The sequence below is a fragment of the Mus caroli genome, unplaced genomic scaffold (genome assembly GCF_978045245.1).
Source record: "Mus caroli unplaced genomic scaffold, Mus_caroli_1 scaffold_20, whole genome shotgun sequence".
Lineage (NCBI taxonomy): Eukaryota > Metazoa > Chordata > Mammalia > Rodentia > Muridae > Mus > Mus caroli.
Genome location: NW_028227275.1, coordinates 9,212,481 through 9,233,321, shown reverse-complemented (window position 1 = coordinate 9,233,321; position 20,841 = coordinate 9,212,481).

The window sequence follows — 20,841 nt, the reverse complement described above, 5'->3', positions numbered from 1 at the left end:
ACAGATCCTGAACCTCAATGGGACCAGAGTGGAACCAGTGACCCTTGAAGATTTTACCTCTTGGCTTGTCTTTGTAATAATTTATTATTTTAAGGAGTGGATGGGGGCTATATTGTTTGGCGCAGCCTTATGTTGTGGGATAGTGTTTATGCTATGGTTGGTTTGCAAACTCAGATCTCAACAGAAACTTGACAATGTCGTTATCACTCAAGCACTTGTGGCCATTGAATAAGGGGCCTCCCCTAAAATTTGGTTCAGCATCTGAGTTCTCTACTCTTGCATCCCATGGATCTGCGGATCCATTGCACTGGGATGAGAGAGACTCAATGATCATTGATCAGCCCTTGCACATCGCTGAGGTTTCCTCATTGCATGTGAAAGGGTGATCATGATTTCTCCACTAAAATTTTTCTTTAAAACCTGGCTGGCCTTGCTTGTAGAGTTCACCCTAGGCCATCTAGCAGTTATTGTCACATAGCACTGTGGTATCCAGAGACGGGCAACTTTCCTCGTGCACAGACCAACCTATAATGCTGCGTTATGCCATGGGTTGCAAGGCTAAGCACTGCACAGAGGATAGCTTGCTGTTGGCATCCTGTGGAAGACACGTCTGATTGCATGAAGGTTCAGTGTCCTAGTTTCCTTCCCCCAGGAAAAACGACACGGGAGCTGGCCAAGACCTCTCTGGGTGATGAGCCCAAGGGATGGTTTTGTGTAGAGCCCCTATGCTTGCACACTGGGGATCAGACCTCTACCTTCACCCATGAGGCTTGTTTGTAGCAATCAAAATCTGGCCATAGATTAACATCCTGGCCTTTTGATGCACCTGCCGCATGCAGAGAGTACAATCTTCCCAAGTGTGACTTGGCATGATAGAGAAGTAGTCAGTGACAGATAAGACTCCCTGGGCATGTCACCAACCTAAGACAGGGATCAAATCAATGCTGTTTGTCTCCCAAGGATGGGTAAGGGGCATTGCTGCAAGGGGCAATCTAAGACAGACATTCTCTCTGCCAAAAAATAAGCCACAACTAACATAAAAGCTGCGCAGGTGTATAGGTAAGGCTGTGACATTAGAGGAACGACCTAAAACAGGGATCACAGCAGATGGGCATAACTGCAGAGGCCTAGACCAGCCTCGTTTTAATAAAACAAAAAGGGGGAGATGTGGGAAGTGGTTTCTGCTGTGCCTGCGTGGCCTAATTGGTAAACAAGCAATGTGCGCATGTGCAAGAGTTTTTTCGTGCCAAGTCATGGCCCATCCCGGGGCTTGCTGATGAGGCTCTGGGAGAGCAGCCAATCAGGTGTGGATACGTCACACTAAGGTGTATATATGCAGCACCTTTTTGGTGCTTGGGGTCTTCCTCTTCATGTTGAAACTGATGTAATAAAGTTGCTGCAGAAGGATCCGGTTTCTCACGCATGTGTTCTTGCTGGTGAGACAATAGTGCGTGTGAGAGAAGACTTTTTTCTGCAGGCTTCCAGGGGATGACTCTTTTCTGTACTGGGTGGAGTTTGAATACAGGAGTCCTCAAAGCCTGCCAACATAGTGACAAACTTCCTCCAACAAGGCCATGCCTACTCCAACAATGCCATACTTTCTGATAGTGCAACTTCCACGGGCCAAGTATATTTAAATCACCACACATATTTCTCAAACCCATTAATTTAATGTATAATAATTATGTCATCGTTGTTAGCCATATAATTATGATATAAAAATGAATAAAATATAAATATGAGCAATATTAATTAGTATAATTTAAATATTAATTAAATAAGAGTTGTGCTATAAGAAAATGGTTGTAAATTTGGAGAAGGCTTTGAGATTATAATCAGCCTAAAGATAATACAGGGAAAGGCAACTCTTATAAAATGGCAGTGTACATTTAGCAAAATTCACATTTTGCATCACCATGTATGCTGAAGGATATTGTATGAGTTAAATGAGCCTAACTTCATTAAAATAATGATGATAGGCCTGGAGAGAAATCACAGTCTGTAAGTGTTTGCTGTCTATTTAGACCTCAGTTAGTACACTCACATAAGAAGCTGTCTCTGGTTATACATGTTCATAATCTAAATAGGTTATAGATTCTTGGAGCTCACTGGTCAGCCACCCACCCAAACAGTGAGACCCAGGTTCATTGAGAGATCCATCTTGTCTAAAACATATACAGTTGAAGGTGACTGAAAATGATACCTTTGGCCTTTACATGCATGCACATGCATGGGTACCTTGATATCCATGTACACATATCACATAAACAAATACACACAGCACAGAGACAAGCAAAAACAATGATTAAAAACCTAGAGAATAAACATTTAATAGTCTCTAAAGACAGATTAGCAATTAGATTATATGAACTGGATTTGCTTGACTCAAATAAATGAGAGTGAAAAAGAAGACAGAATCTAGCTTTCTACATATTTGACTCTATGGATATAATATTGAATATTGAGTGAAAGGTGGATAATGGAATAGAAGAAGGAAAATGTGATGGGGCATAAGGACATGATAAAAGTATAAATGGGGAGGGGGGAGCATGTTCCAAAGACCTTTTGAAAGGGACATATAAATGCTACATAGGTCAATAACTTATTGTGTGTTATTTAATGGATTAAAATGAAGTTACTCTGTCATAAGGAAAAATACCTCTACTAGGCATCAGAGGCTACCAAACAAAACAAACAAACAAACAAACAAACAAAAAAGAAGCACCAGGAATGAGTTACTCTTTTGGAGTTGGCCAGTGAGATCCCACAGACTCAAATATTACAAGCTACAGCCAATGATATTTATTCCAAACTTCATAGTAAGGGCCTATGGGTGAAGACACCTCATACAGAAAAATAAAGAAAGCAAGCTGATATTCATCTAGATGCTTTATTCTTACTGGCTAAATTCATAGTACTGGAGTGTGGTTACACACTATTGTTCTGCTAAAAGGAAACAGCATTAAACTGACTTCTAATGACATCATTTTTTTTAATGATGTAAAGTTCTATGTGTAGAGAAATGGGACTGGTTCTGAAAAGAGTTGGTCCTTTCCAACTCTCACATCAATATGATCAAAATATATTGTATGAAATTAATAAATAACTAATAAAATGAAGCTGACAACCAGGTGTTAAATGGATCATTCATGTCATGGAGCACACTTAAAATAAAATGGAATTCATGAAAAAGTTTTAACTAGGGAAGTGACACGATTAGATAGAATTTTGTGAAAGAAAATCTATATCTATAATGGAATATGTGAGGCGAGAAACAGAGTTCTTTATTGCTAGTGGCTGGTACAAGACTCACTAGATACTGCAAGGGACTTATTTGAGACCGGCTAGAGTGGTAGCATAATCAGTAACTGAAAATGAGCCACAACATCAGGACTGAGCAGAATAGATGGAAATAATAATTGCTAGGACTTGGATTCCCATATATAAATGTTGTCATCAACCATAGTTACATGGGAAAGAACTGGAAGAAAAATGCCATCGATATCATCTTTGCCTGAAAACATTTGAGGCATTTTCAACCTTTACAACAAAGCTTAGTGGAAAAGATTCACATTTAGAAGAGGGATATGCATAAACGAGATAAACACATTGGACAAACATTTAAAAACTAATGAGGATAAAAATGTGTTTTCAGATATGGGGTCCACTGCTTCCTAGGTTTGAAGTAAAGTCCTTTGCACCCCAGGAATGCTTAGAATAATAATTCAGAGAAGTCACTGACCATTCAACATGCTGGCAGCAGAGACAAACTCTATAATATGCAAATTGTATCAAAATATAGAGGATGATGGGAGACCCAGGGACTGTCATGGTCAACTCAAAACAAACTTAACGGTGATTTGAGGTTCTCTGTCTCATAATGTTAAGTCTGAGTGTTGTTTTGTTGATATTGTTGGTGTATATTCTTCTGTCTGCTTTACAGGGTCTTTTATTATGGTTTCCAATATTGAATTTTTATGGAATCTCTAGGAGAACAAATGTATGTGTGTCTGTATTTATTTACATTTTTGTGCTTTTTCTTTGGGTTTTTCTTCTTTGTGGTGTGTGTGTATGTATGTGTGTCTGTCTGTCTGTCTGTTTATCTGCCTTCTGTATGTATATGTTATATTCCAATTTTTGGTTTTGTTGTTTATTAAACTTATTGTAGTTTATTATTATTATTATTATTAATTATTATTATATGCCTTATTGCTTTCAAAGGAGAGAAAGAAAGTGTATAGATCCAAATGGGAAGGGAGGTGGGTACCTGCCTCTATCTGCCCTGTACTGAGATCAAAGATGTGTGCCACCACCACTGGTTGAGGGTTTCTATAAAATAATGAAGAATAATTCCTATTGTTTCCTTCACTGAAGGCAAATCTATTCTGCCTAAGAACCAGTGTGTCTCAAACAGACATAGTATCTTGGGAAATAATACCTAGCATATCTTTGGTTGTGATGTGTACCCAAGATAACATCACTGAATCATGGGAAATCTAAATGATATTAAGTATTTCACAAGTATAACTAAGGTTCATGCATGGAATGCCACAGGGCCTCATTAACAGTAAAGTGAACTATAATTTTGCTAAGCTTCAAAAACAGTTTTGCACTATGAAGAGGAAGCCTTCCTTTAACACTTATCTAATATTGCCACTGGCATATTTACCAGAGTTGAAGCTCCAAGAGTCCAAAAATGAAAATTAATGTCAATATATCAGAAAAGGTTAATTGAACATCCTCCAGTCTTTTAAGGTTAAGAAGACAAAAATTTGCTATGTTATCAATCAAATGAAGAGGATTATTCATAAGACTAAAAATTACTGATAAACTAGAGATGATAGACATTCAATGATCCTTGCAATATATCCCACATTTCTTAAAAAAGAACAAGTTCTCACACTATATTTCAGAGACAAGGGAATGTCTCCAGAGGAAGATAACTAGAGGATACACATTTTATATATAATACTTGCTTTTAAATTAAAAAAAAAAGAAAGCACAGCATTGTAACTGTAATCCTAATACTCAGGAGGCTGAGGCAACGAAATTAATTTTAGTTGTAGGGTTGTCTGTGCTACATAGTGAAGTTCAGGCCAACCTAAGCTTCAGAGTAAAACCCTGTCTTAAACTGGCAAAATAGAAAATGCAAACCAGACATGTACACACCATTCTAATAAGCAACTGATTTTACAACTCAAGGTTAAAATAAATGAAAATGAAGTGATCAATTAAAATATGACTAAAACACACCAAAAGGACTCTTGCCAATGCAAGCAAGGCAAACATGGCTCTGGCAGGCCTTGCCCTTCTCCCCAGTTCCTTCTGTCCTGCTAAAAACCATTAGATGGCATTTCCCAAGGTCTTTTCCATTATTTGGACACTTTCTTCTTCTGAGGGTGACTACTAGGTAAGCTATCAAAGTTTTGAAGTCCAACATTCAAAAGCCCCTTTTGGCTATCTTAATTAACATGTCCAATTAAAATTAGACACCTTATCCTAGCATTGGGCTCCCCCTTTACCTTTGAAAACTGTCATTTGCCTATGGACCATGCCTGTATCCTCTCTATCCAGAGGCAGCCTCACCCTCAAGCATCCCACTCCCATGACTCACCCTTGTTCTCTTCTCCATCTCCCTCATCCTCTACATCCTGTCTTTGTCTCCATTCCCTGCTCTCTGCTCCACTGGAGCAAATAAATCACCTTTGTGCTGAGAACAGTCTTGGGGTTCTTGAGCTGATACTGACTCTTTCATATACTCTAATTAGATACACAAATGATTCATTTTTTATTAACAAATGGGTAATTGAGAGTAACCATAACTAACATACTGGAGAAATGGAGGCTGATTAATCTCAAAAGACAAAAACTGGAATTCACAGTTTTCATAAGGAAAGGATTAATTCAACATTTACAAAGGACAAATAGAAATGTTTAGAAAAATAATTTATTAAAGAGACAAACAGAAGATATTATTGGCAAACAATCTTTCCAAACTAAGCATAAATACAAAACAAAAACAAACAAACAAAAAAATTAGCAACAAAAAACAGTGTATGGAGACCCGGAGAGTTAGAGAGTGAGAGACCTTGGAACACTCAGCACGAAGTGGTGTGTCTCCATCAAATCACTGCCTTCAGAGCTCAGAAAATACCACAGAGGAGGAGCAGAAAGAGTGTAAGAGCCTGAGGGGATTCAGGCCACGAAAAAACATGCCCTGCTAAATTCACATTAACAAATTGCGTATGAATCCACAGAGACTGTAGCAATAAGCACACGCCAGTGCTGGTCTATACAGGTCTTCTGCACTTACATTATGGCTTCTAGTATAGTGTTTTTAAGGGATTCCTGAATATGCAAATGAGTGTGTCTCTGATTCTTGTGCTTTCACTTGGGCTCTTTTCCTTCTGTTGGTTTATCTTGTCCATACACACACACACACACATACAAATTAGTGAATAATTAGTTGACTGAGTGAAAACCTAGCCACTAGTGTAAAGGCTTACAACTGAATTGTTATTTATAGCTACTGGTAGAGGGGGGAAAGCAAATGAATGTTATGTTAGTGGAATACATTTGACAAGTTGTCTGCCTCAAAAACCTTGCACAGTTTACATAGAATAGAAACATTAGTGACAAAATAACAATATTTCTGCATATTTTAAATACCAAGATAACCTATATTGATGAGCATTTCACTCAATCTTCTCCATAATTATACTATATACTGTTTTTAAATTTTGTATCATATGTGAATCCACTTTTTCTGAGCATGATGAGCATATATGAATCTTGACCTGGAGTGGTTGATATGTGCAGTGTACTGCCACATGGTTCTCTCTACTAGAGAGAACTCAGGTTCCAACAATGAAGCCAAAGTCCCTGAAGGGGATGTAGGCTCAGATTGTCTCCAACAATACTTAAAAGAAGAAATGTCATATTCCATTTACTGAGTGTAGACGAGACAAAAGGATACTTTTCAACGGTTTACATGATTCACTACATTGTTAATTTCAAAATCTTGTATTGTTGTATGAATGAACATTAATAAGACATACTGCTCCATGCAAATACATTATATAATTATAATAAGCAACACGAAGACATATAGCATCAAACAAAATCAAGCAGGTTTTACTTCAAGTATTCATGATTAATTTTCCCATTTGAAATATCATGTGTGTGTGTGTGTGTGTGTGTGTGCGCACGCGTGTTTGTGTGTGTGAAAATCAGAGGACAACAATTGTGAGTGAGTTCTATCTTACTAGGAGTCTGGGAGGATTAACTCACATTATCAGGTAGACATGGCAATTACATGTATGTCTTGAGTTATTTGACTGGACCAAGATGAATACATGTTTAAAGAAATCAGTTCTATTGTGTATTGTCTCTTGTGAATAAGGCAGGGTTCTAGATGCATAGCAGATTTTCATTTTTTTAAATAATGTTCTTGTTTAAAGTAAAGGAGAATCATGTGTCCATCAAAATATTGAATCGAGTCTCAGAAGTTGTTCAGTTTCTTCTGTGTTTATTTCCCACATAAAAGTAAAATCAAAAGTTGATCTAAATAATGATGGCAAACTTCCTGGTAGGGATTGGACATAGTAGTTGCATGAACCATAATGCCAAGAGCTGCAAACACACTTTTGAATACCTTAGTGTGAAATCCCTACAGTAGGGATTAAGAGGAACATTATAGCAGAAAATGATTTTCCAAAGACTCTAGGTACCAATTTTCTAGAAACCAGGCAGGAGACGCAACATTGTCTCTAATAACCACCATTAAACAACTGTAGCATAATATTGCTAACAAAAGACATGCTGCAAGCAGAGAAAATTGCCTTTGGTAAAATTTATTCCCCTAAATCACTGATCTGACTAACACTTCTTGCATGGACTATAGAAGGGACTAGAGCACAGTTTCTAGTAATTGTTGCCAAAGCTGAGAAAGAAAGTGGCTCAGTGAGATATAATTACTTCAGACTTCTTTGGAAAAGATCTCATTTATTTGCATTATAGCAAAACAGGGGTGACCTGAAGCATTCATACGACCCTTGTGGCACTTGCACGTCTTGGATTTTCCTTGATCTTATTTATTGCTAAAGGCTTTGCTGTTTTCTTTTACATTAATTTAGATCATTAAGCACAAGACTTTCTTTTTTAAAAAAATAAAGATACTACCTGGTTACGATAGGCTGAATGTTATCTTCCTATGATGGTGAATATGGATTATCAACTTGACAGAATCTAGAAAGAAACTCTATGCATGTCTAAGAGGGAGTCTCTAAATTAAGTGAGACTTAATGCCTCACATCAAACACACTCATAGGCACACTTTCTATGGCCTGGTGTCCTAGAATACATTTTAAAAGTAAATAAAAGTGGGTTAATCATAGCAGTCCTTGCTTGCTGCTGCACTGCAATAGGATCAGGGACTTGAAGGATGTGGCTCCATCCCTTCTCCACCATTATACACTTCTCCACCATGGTCCACAAACTTTGGTCAGGATGGTCCGCTTCTTCTTTACACTGCCTTTTAAAGGTAATACAGAGACAACGTGTGGAGCACAGAATGAAGGAAAGGCCATACAGAGACTGGCTCACCTGGGGATCCATCCTATATACAGTCACCAAATGCAGACACCATTGTGGATGCCAAGAAGTGCATGCTGACAGGAGTCTCATGAAAAGGCTCTGCCAGAGCCTGACATATACAGAGGCAGATGCTCACAGCCAACTCTTGAATTGATCATGGGGTCCCCAATGGAGGAGTTAGAGAAAGGACTGAAGGAGCTGAAGGGGTTTGCAACCCCATAGGAAGGACAACAATATCAACCAACTGGAGCTCCCAGGCTCTAAACTATCAACCAAAGAGTACACATGGAGGGAACCATGGCTCCAGCAGTATATGTAGCAGAGGATGGCTTTGTCAGGCATCAAGGGGAGAAGAGGCCCTTAGTCCTGTGAAGGCTCAATGCCACAGTGTAGGGGAATGGGAGAGTGGGGAGGCAGGAGTGCCTGGCTGGGTGGGGGCACACCCACACAGAAGCAGGAGGAAGGGGATGGGAGAGGGGGTTTCTAGGGGAGAAATCAGTAAAGGGGATAACATTTGAAATGTAAATAAATAAAACATCCAATAAAAAATAAAGGTGTTCTACTACAGCAGTAAGGAAAATAACTAGTATACCTTCCCACATAAAATAGCTGTTCACTTGGGCTCATCAGATCCACAGGATACCCAATCATGCTGACTGAGTTTTCTTCAGCATCAACTAGAATGACCTCTATCCTGTTACATTTGCCTCTTTATCACTCACAGAAAGTCATTTTCTCCCCAATATCTAAAGCACTAAAATATATCAGTTTTCTTGTCAATAGACAAGAGCAATAGAGAGAACAGATCTCAGGTGTTAACAGGTGAATGGCGAAAAATACACATGTGCTGAGAGGTTTGCATAAATGAAGGTCAGTCCAGTATTCTTATCTGCATATGACTGACACAGGAGTTGGCATGAATTGAAGGACAACCACCATGGACTATGTGTAAGGGAATCCCATACCATAAGGATGCTTAGTGTGAAAAACCTGGCCATGTTAGCACACAGTTTTGATATACTAAGTACCCAACTAAAATTCTGCTAGAAAATAAGCCTACTGCTAGAAAATAAAGTTAAACTTTGTTACTCATGATCCTGTGATATTTTTTTAGGATCTCCTGAGTTCTAAGCATAACCCATACTTGAGGGAACTTGAACCCAGATGTCCTTGTAAGCTATTTTGTATATACCTCAGAATCCTATTTATTTTACAACAGTTTATTCCCCTTTGAATATTGTTCAAGTGTCTTCCTTAAAAATCCATCTTGTTTACTCTGTGGTATTTTCTATCTATGTTTTGATTACCTATCTTGCTCTTGTCTAGTTGTTACTTGTGATCATAAATGTGTTGCTGTTTCTTTTTTCTATTTAAATTGATGTATCTGTTCTTCTAGTCTCTTTCATCAAGCTGTCTTGACAGTTATAGATTCCTTTAATCTGTTTTTATTGTGGAAATGCTTTACTTTTTCCTTTAATTTTAATTGATAGTTTTGCTGGGTATAATAGTCTGGGTAGACAGTGAGCTGCCATTGTATATGAGTATATGTTTCTATAACTAATGTGATCTCAATCTCCTAAATAACATTTTGGATTACTTGTTTTTTGATAAATTTTGATTCTAAATTATCCTTTTAGTATATACCTTTCTAACTTAGTAATCTACTCTCTACAAACTCGACTTCTCTAGCTTCAGCTGGAGAATGTGTTCTCACTTATCATAAATGTGAATATATAAGCAGCCAATGAAAAATGAATTGTAACCATTGTTCTTCAACAGAGCATTGTATTCCAAAAGTAGCATCAAACTCATGTGAAGAATGGTTATAGCCAGCAATAAAAATTTAGTGGATGATGAATTTAAGGCATTTTAAACATTAAACCATAAACATTGCTCTAAGAAATATCATTGAAAATCAGAGCTAAGAAGTGAAAGAGAGCCTAATTGCAGTCTAAACCAGTAGACCAAGCATGGGAGATTTAAATTCTTCTATTATCAATCTAGAAATGTATCATTGCCTGATTCATTAAAACTAATCAATTAATTACTACATCCTATCATATGCATCTTGGAAATACCTTTTGACTCTCACTCCCTCTCATCTCACTTCTATCCTTAGTCAATTCCCCCTTAATTCCTTCCCATGTTATTGCAATAGTCATCAGTTTCTAGTCCTTTCTTCATCGCTTCCTCACCCCTAGGACTAGTCACCAAACTGTCACCTGGTATGCCACTATGACAAAATATGATTAAATTACCAATCTAACTACAAGACATTCAAGGGTTGGAAATACTTTTATTTAATCTGTGATGAATTCAGACTATTTATTTATTTATTTATTTATTTATTTATTTATTTTTGTCAAATAGGGAATAAAAGGGGATTATTCTGGAAAAGTGTTTTAGAAGTGTATGGGGTATTTCTATCCTAAAGATGACTTTGCAAAAACTGTGACTATGACCCTTTAAAGTTCCAGCCTTTTAGAACTAACTACTACCACCTATTTTTTATGAGCTTGATTTCTCTCTTAGCAAAACAAAACAATCCATTGAACACTGAGCCTAGTAATCTGCATTGGAGACATTCCAAATATAAGAGGGCTCTGCAAAATAATTTTATATTTCTCCTCTATGTTCCTTGATCTGCACTAGATAATTTTATATTTCATAATGATGTTCACTCAAAATTTTCCCATGAAAAGGTAATATCTGCTTTCTGACACATAGAAGTGTAAATGTTTTTTTGTCCGTCTTTCTAAAAATCAATGTTTACACTATGCAAAATGTATTTTAGGCACTAAATATGAATCACAAAGTTATCTTCTATTTTATAATTCCATTTTTGAAAGCTTAGGTACATATCTGCAAGTGTTGGTATGTTAAAATATTTAACACTTCTATCTTTGAAAGATGATTTTAATATATAAAATAAATAAACTATATTAAAAAATTTAAAAGTTTGAATATGACATGGTCTATTTCAGCTAAAAAGACTAGAATCTGACATGAAAACATTGCTCAAAACAAAAAAAAGATGGAATTTTTACAAAGTAAAGAGAAGAATTGCACATCTGGAGTGAGTTCTAGAGGTAAGGCTGGAAAGGAGATCAAACCCAGTGAGTGAATGTTCAAATTAGAGATGAATAGTCTGTGAGCCACATAAGTTTTCATAAATGATCAAGCATAAAGGAGGATAAAATATAGACATCAAGCTGTAAGGTGTTACCTGGAGAAAAAGCTACATTTAAATTCTCTGGTTTGTAACCTTAGTGTAGTGGCATGTGCCTGCACTCCCAGGAAGTAGAAGAGCAAGTAGGAGAATCAGAAGTTCAAGACCCTCTTTGACAAGCTTGGAGTCTATAGTGAGCCCAATTCTAGCCTAGGCTATATTACACTTATTCTAGAACAGATGTAGGAGTTCAGGCAGCATGCTGCCCTACACTTGCCCTTACATTTCTGTATTCACAACTGAGATAGCATTTTTTGCTGCTATGACTCTCAACATCCACTCAGAGAACTTTACTAGTTGATGGTCTGCTTCTGCATTTTTGAGGTGTGCAATTAGTCTACTATGAGTTTAAATCTCAGTTTCAGTAACTTGTTTATTCACAAGATAACTTTAATCAAGTTACTATACCTCCTTAAGAAGTACTTTCTGATTTTCTTTTTAAAAAGATATATTCATTTTTAATCTGTAGGACAGTTTTGCCTACATGTGTATATGTTTACTATGTGAATGTCTGCTGCTCACAAAAAGCCAGAAGAAGGTTTCTCATCTCATAGAACTGGAGAAATAAATGAGTAGCTCTGTGGGTGCTGAAAACTGAACCTGGGTCCTCTATAAGAGCAGCCAGTGCTCTTAACTACTGGACCATCTCTCCAGCCCAGAGAAATACTTTATTCTTACATAAATACCCATTGCTATTAGCATTCTACTTATAGGTTTACCTTAAAAACTAAGATTAATATATGTAAAATACATGTTCAACTATGCTATCTCTAGGGAAAGGGGGACAACTTTTGAAATGTAAATAAATACATTAATAATAAAAAATCAGGCCTCTAAGTTAGGTCCCGTGCTAATCATCATCACCATCATCACCATCATCATCACCATTGTCGTCATCAGCAGCACCATCATGTATACACGGACATTAACACCCTTTAGATTGACTATTTGGAAATATACATTTTAAGTATTTAAAATTTGATATATGTTTACTCCAAATTTCAGCGTGTACTTGTTTCTTCTTTTTCCTTTTCCTTTCTATTGTATTTCTAAAATTTTGAATAGAAATTGTTAGAAATGTTTCAGGAAAAAATGTACTTTAGTAGACAAATATTATTTAGGTCCTTCTTTGATAGTTACATAGAAGTACATGACGCATACTGGTTACTGTAAACCCCTCCTGCAACACATACCTTTTTGTTTTATTTCGTGACCTACTGAGTTTTACTAGGGCCATCTTTGTGACTATGGGTTTATAACTATCCAGTGGAACCTGGTAGGCATATAAATGGGTAGATGTATGACAAAATGACCATCTTCCCCCAGTCAGTGAGTCAGTGGTTCAGAAAGGAGGGAGAGAGCATCATAAATGTCATCCAGATTCAGGATTGATCACCAACAAGCCTGGCCTTATACAAGCTTATTGTTGTAGCGTACATCTGTCATGGGTGTGACTACTAAGTACTGACATTCTCTGGTCCTACAAGCTCTATCAACTTCCTATGGTTTCTATATTCATGAAGCTTTTTTTTTCTTCTTACTTTGACAGAGAATCATATTAGTGTCCCAGAGGGGAAGATATTTTAACTTTTTAAGAATAAATCTTTTCAAAGTTTGTAAGAACTTCCATGGAACCCTACTTTCTACAGAAAACTTCCTCAGACATCTTTGTTGGTTCACCTTTCTTGTGTCTCACTTACATAACCAACCTGTATTGCATGTGTTGACAGGAATGCACAATACTCAGCAGGGCAGAGCCAAGTACTCCCAAACCCACTGGGACTCCTGGGCATATATAATGCCCCTGTTCCAGTCTACTGTGACTGTTTATCATTAATTTTAGGTAGAGATGAAATACGTTATTTCATATGTGTGCTGTGAGAGTCCTCCATGTCTCCAGTCAAATCTATCAGAACACTGCTGCAGTCTGCTGCTCCCCCCCCCCATTTTTATTTGAGAATTTTCAACAGAGGGGAGGTGACAGACTTTCCAGGAGAATCTGGAATAATCATTAGAAACATCACGATAACTTACACTGCCATCAAATGTCTGTCATGATACAGTACTGAACAATGAGAAAACAGAACCTGGGGAACTGAGTCATTAACATGGAATGGCAAAGAAAAGCAGTCATTCTTTTTTTTTTCAAAAGTGATACTGAAATTAAAATTTTTAAAACTGCGTATTAGAAGATTAGCAAAAAAAAAAAAATGGAGAAAGAGTACAGTAGTTCTTTATAAACCAATGTGTCACAGGACCTGAACTGTCATTTAATTTATCCCATCTTATACAGCTGAGTTAATGAACAGGTATCAAAGTAGATATATTTTCATTTGAAAGAAGCCTTTTAATTCCAAAATCAAAATTTCTTTGGTGAAAGACAAATGGAGGAATGAGCATTTCTGTATGAGAAACACAGCCCAGCACAGAATATCTCAAATGATTTAAGCTGTGATTAAATGTTACTTTTAGAGGGTGTCTTTGGTGCTATACAATGATACCTGATATAACTTTAGAGAAAACAGAGCAGAAACCCTTCCCCTCATTTCTATCTTCAAGCCTTAGACGTTACCACCACCCTTGTGCTATTCTTGGAAACCCTATTTAGCATCAGGGAAATGCAAATCAAAACAACCCTGAGATTCCACCTCACACCAGTCAGAATGGCCACCATCAAAAACTCAGGTGACAGCAGATGCTGGCAAGGATGTGGAGAAAGAGTAACACTTCTCTGTTGTTGGTTGGATTGGAAGCTTGTACAACCACTCTGGAAATCAGTCTGGCAGTTCCTCAGAAAACTAGGCATAGTATTACCTGAGGACCCAGCTATACCACTTTTGGGCATATAACCAAAAGATGCTCCAACATATAACAAGGACACATGCTCCACTATCTTCATAACAGCCTTAATTATTCTAGCCAGAAGCTGGAAAGAACCCAGATGTCCTTCAATAGAGGAATGGGTACAGAAAAGGTGGTACATTTACACAATGGAGTACTACTCAGCTATTAAAAACAATGACTTCATGAAATTCTTAGGCAAATGGATAGAACTAGAAAATATCATCCTGAGTGTGGTAACTCAGTCACAAAAAGAACACACATGGTATTTACTCACTAATAAGTGAATATTAGACCAAAAGCTCAGAATACCCAAGATACAATTCACAGACCACATGAAGCTTAAGAAGAAGGAAGACCAAAGTGTGGATGCTTCGGTTCTTCTTAGAAATGGGAACAAAATACTCACGGGAGGAAATACAAAGTGTGGAGTAGAGACTGAAGGAAAGGCCATCCAAAGACTGCCCCACTTGGGGATCCATCTGCTAACAGGAGCCTGATATGGCTGTCTTCTGAGAGGCTCTGCCAAAGCTTGACAAATATAGAGGTGGATGCTCACAGCCAACCATTGACCTGAGCACAGGGTCTGCAATAAAGGAGTTAGAGAAAAGACTGAAGGAGCTGAAGGGGTTTGCAACCCCATAGGTAGAAAAACAATACCAACCACCCAGAACCCCCAGAGCTCCCAGGGACTAAGCCACCAACCAAAGAGTACACATGGAGGGACCCATGGCTCTACCTGCATATGTAGCAGAGGATGAATGGGAGAAGAGCCTCTTGGTCCTGTGAAGGCTTGATGATCCAGTGTTGTGAAATGCCAGGTGGTGAGGAAGGAGTGGGTGGGTAGGTGAGCACTCACATAGAAACAGGGTGTAGGGGAATGGGATAGGCTGTTTCAGAGAGGGACCCGGAAAGGGGATAACATTTAAAATGTAAATAAAGAAAATATCCAATAAAAAGAAAAGAAAGAAAAAAAAACCCTGTAAATAAATTATAACACTAACTCAATTCACAGAGATGGTGGAAACTGCACCTGATCCATGCCCACAGGTGGGAAGGAAGGTACTTTCCTACTACCTTGCAATCGCTGGTATAAGCAACTCGCTGGGAGAAAGTCAGCATTGTTTTGTGCATTGTGAGTTAGACTTTGAGCTAAGCTCTACTTACACCCTCATGATCTCTCAAACTTCACTGCTATGGTTCAAATGCCACACAAATGGTCAGAATGGCTTCTTTATTGGTTGCTCAAAGACCTTTGAGCATGACGCTGAGGACGTGTCTGGTCTCATGTAGCTCTATATTTCAAAGCTAGTTCCAATCCACCCACCTGATGACCAAGGCTCAGAATTAAGCGCTTTCTTACTCCGTTCATCGCTGCTGGTTACTTCCCGTTTTTCATCACTTGTGATTCTGACAATGGACTATGTCGAGCACGATTTATCTCTATATCTCCATGCCTCAAGAATGACCTTTTTCTTTGTTAGAGGGGAAAAAAATAACCATCGTCTGAGAAAACGTGGGTCTCCTTGATCCTCTCTAACAAGTCACATCTTATTTCAATTATTGAGGGTTTTTTTTTCCTACTTAAATTCCTTATTGTCCCTGTTCAGGAATGATAGCCCCATTTTCAGAATCTGTGACGCTACTCTGTTTCAATTTTTTCCCTTTCATCTGACTTATTCATTTTCATGTCCCTTGTCACTTGTAACAAAAGAAACCCCTGGCTTTTGCTAGAAGTGACTCTCTCTGAGAGAGATTCATTTCACTTCTTTGGAACTCAGCTCTGTGAATATCATATTTATACATTGCTAAGGTTTATCAAATATATCTGCCTGTGGTCTTCAAAGGACTCCCTGCTTTTCCTTTGGTGCCCGGATAGTTCCAGGCAGAATGAAGTAAGAGTTGTAGAAGAAAAGTAAGTCATTCTGCTTACACCACAGAATATGCACTCCTAAGAAAAGTTATGGTTAGACCCTTTAATTATATAAAAGTACAATGGGTTGGTACTGGGGGAGGCAATAGGAAAAAAAAAAAGTAGAGGCAAACAGTATATTAGATTTTTTTTAATTTTGTTAAAATTTAGATGAGCAGTTAAAAACAAATAAAATAAAGCAAACAAACAACAAGAACAAAATGTATTTGCCTCATGTCAAGTGTCTCCAGTGCTTTGCTCAGGAGTCAGTCACGTGGCTCCTGTTCATGTGCCCCTGGTACAGGAACTCAAGGAAGAGAATCACTAACTCTATAGTCAAAACAAACTCTTCAACATCCGCAAAAATCCTGTTCCTTGCCAAGGTGGCCACCAGAGTGTGGAGGTAAAGTTGGTGAGCATCAAAACATAGTTGGCTAAGTTTAGACTTGTTGTGTACTGGTTGGAGGATGTCGAGCAGGACCTGACCCAGTGCTTCAGTGGGAGCAATCTCACAAGTCCTTCTACCTCTTCATTCTACACAACTAAGTACCTCCAGAGAATCTACTCCATATCACATGCCAATGAGAAATCAAGTCGCTTTCTTCTGTCCTTCTCCAGTTCCCATGGCTGTGGTTTGGTTGACATCTTCTGTATGTTTTTATCATTGTTATTTGGTTGGTTGGTTTTGTTTTTTTTTTTTTGTTTGTTTGTTTGTGTGTGTGTGTGTGTGTGTGTGTGTGTGTGTGTGTGTGTCAAAGTCAGAGATAGAGACATACTGACACACAGGTACACAGAGATAGGGAGATCTACTTTAGGGAATGCCTCACTCAAGGAAGAAGACCACTAGATATGCCATGACTTGAAATGTATTTAAAGAAAATATCTAATAAAAAATGACTTTCCATTCAAAGACACAGACACTATAACTACTAATTTTCCAGGTGATAATTTTGAGTTAATTTGTATTAAATAAAAACAGCTTTCTTTCTTTTTAATAGGAACTCTTATTTTTTTTCTGCCAAAACTGAATTAAGGATTCCATTCATGCATACACACATGCTCTCTTTACTAGAAAAGTCACAAAAGCCCAGTCAGTTTTGCAAATGGCTTTTCTCTCTTACACTTAAGTCTTCACTGAAACAAACTAACTGGAAAGCTTTGCCTCGTAGCTTCTCCAACATCAAACTAAAAGGAAAATAATCAAAACACTGACATTTCTTCTCTGCTTCACTGAGCTCTTCATAAGAGAATGGCGTTTGTGGCCAAACCTGGTGATGTTAATGTTGTTTACATGAAATGAGTGGCCTCTGTAGAACTTTTCAGATGGTCTGAATGGCAGCCTGGTCTACAGCAGTGCGAGGCTTCCTGGAGATGAGTTCATGTTAAGACTCTAAGCATACTCCATCATGGGTATGCTACTTCTTTCATCCTATTGAACAGTTCTGCTGCTGTGACTGCATTACCTTTTGGGATTGTAGGGGCCCAACACCAGGTAGAGCTGTTTCTGTAATGAGAGCTGTCCCTATAACAGTCCAAGGTAAGGAGCAGCCACTTTCAAACCAGGAAGCTGACAAATAGCAAGATGGACAACATTACTTAGCAGAAGAGAAAGCAAGTAAACTTCTGTGACTAGAACCCTTCCAGCTCCTGGGGCTGGCTCTGTGAATTTGCAGCTGGCTCCGTGTCATCTGTGGCTGACTCTGTGAATCTGTAGCTGGCTCTGTGAATCTGAGACCTGATGTCTATTCTCACTATGGTTTGAAGAAGGCTCCGATTGTGAACTCCACAAACTACTTTCATTGAGGAGAAAAGAAATGCTTGCCAAGCTAGACAGAAGTATTCACAACTGTTTCACACATAAATTATATTTATTTTTGTCCCCCAGTGCCACACCCACTCCAGTAAAAACTGTGTGGCAGGCCCAAAAGCTTGGCTGCAGTCCCAAGACATAAAGTTTCACAGAAACTTGTCTCCTGGAAAGGTTCTGGCACCCCATAAACAGATGCATTTCAGATTTGTCCTTGAAATAGTGTGTGCATTCTTTCAGTATTGTTTTATTATAGGTACCTCGAAGGAATAATTTGACAAATACCTAAATTAGGTTAAAGGTTTTGCTTCATGGCCTTCACCAATATCCTAGGCAGTCCTTGAGCCAACTCTGAACTTGGAATTCAGTAAGAATGTTACCTATTCAGACGAATTGCCTCCAGTATTGAAAGAGAGATGGTGTAAGAAATCAGGCATTACTATCTACTACAAAGAGTTGAAAATTTCAGGGCAAGCTTAGCAAAGTAAGTTTAGAATTCCTTTTTTTTTTTTTTGGATCCAAAGTTTATTTTTAAAACAAATGCAAAACACCAAAGGCTTAGCTAAAGACTTGCTAACATTGATTAGGGAAGGGTACAGAATTATGGATGCTGCTTATTTCTTCTGAAAGTTTTTGGTTTTTGTTGATTTTTTATTATTATTATTTTTATTAGGTATTTTCTTCATTTACATTTCCAATGCTATCCCAAAAGTCCCCCACAACCTCCCCCCCCCAACTCCCCTACCCATACACTTCCACTTCTTGGCCCTGGCGTTCCCCTGTACTGGGGCATATAAAGTTTGAAGACCAATGGTCCTCTCTTTCCACTGATGGCTGACTAGGCCAACTTCTGATACATATGCAGCTAGAGACATGAGCTCCAGGGGGTACTAGTTAGTTCATATTGTTGTTGCACCTATAGGGTTGCAGATCCCTTGAGCTCCTTGGGTACTTTCTCTAGCTCATCCATTGGGGACTCTATGTTCCATCCAATAGCTGACTGTGAGCCTCCACTTCTGTGTTTGCTAGGCCCCAGCATAGCCTCACAAGAGACAGCTATATCAGGTTACTTTCAGCAAAATCTTGCTAGTGTATACAATGGTGTCAGAGTTTGGAGGCTGATTATGGGATAGATCCCCGGGTATGGCAGCCTCTAGATGGTCCATCCTTTCATCACAGCTCCAAACTTTGTCTCTGTAACTCCTTCCATGGGTGTTTTGTTCCCAATTCTAAGAAGGGACAAAGTTTATTGTGTTTTGCAAATTGTATCTTATATCATGGTCATTCTAAGTTTCTGGGCTAATATCCACTTATCAGTGAGTACATATTGTGTGAGTTCTTTTGTGATTGGGTTACCTCACTCATGATGATGCCCTCTAGGTCCATCCATTTGCCTAGGAATTTCATAAATTCATTCTTTTTAAAAGCTGAATAGTACTCCATTGTTTAAATGTACCACATTTTCTGTATTAAATCCTCTGATGAGGGGTATCTGGGTTCTTTCCAGCTTCTGGCTATTATAAATAAGGCTGCTATGAACATAGTGGAGCATGTATCCTTCTTACCGGTTGGAACATCTTCTGGATAATTGCGCAGGAGAGGTATTGCGGGATCCTCCGGTAGTACTATGTCCAATTTTCTGAGGAACCACCAGACTGATTTCCAGAGTGGTTGTACAAGCTTGCAATCCTACCAACAATGGAGGAGTGTTCCTCTTTCTCCAGCATCTGCTGTCACCTGAATTTTTGATCTTAGCCATTCTGACTGGTGTGAGGTGGAATCTCAGGGTTGTTTTGATTTGCATTCCCCTGATGATTAAGGATGCTGAACATTTTTTCAGGTGCTTCTCAGCCATTCGGTATTCCTCAGGTGAGAATTCTTTGTTTAGCTCTGAGCCCCATTTTTAATGGGGTTATTTGATTTTCTGGAGTCCACCTTTTTGAGTTCTTTATATATATTGGATAATAGTCCCCTATCTGATTTAGAATAGGTAAAGATCCTTTCCCAATCTGTTGGTGACCTTTTTGTCTTATGACAGTGTCTTTTGCCTTACAGAATCATTGCAATCTTATGAGGTCCCATTTGTAGATTTTCAATCTTACAGCACAAGCCATTGCTGTTCTATTCAAGAATTTTTCCCCTGTGCTCATATCTTCAAGGCTTTTCACCACTTTCTCCTCTATAAGTTTCACTGTCTCTGGTTTTATGTGGAGTTCCTTGATCCAATTAGATTTTAACTTAGTACAAGGAGAGGAATGGATCAGTTCACATTCTTCTACATGAACCACCAGTTGTGCCAGCACCATTTGTTGAAAATGCTGTCTTTTTCCACTGGATGGTTTTAGCTCCCTTGTCAAAGATCAAGTGATCATAGGTGTGTGGGTTCATTTCTGGGTCTTCAATTCTATTCCATTGGTCTACTTGTCTGTAGCTATACCAGCACCATGCAGTTTTTAA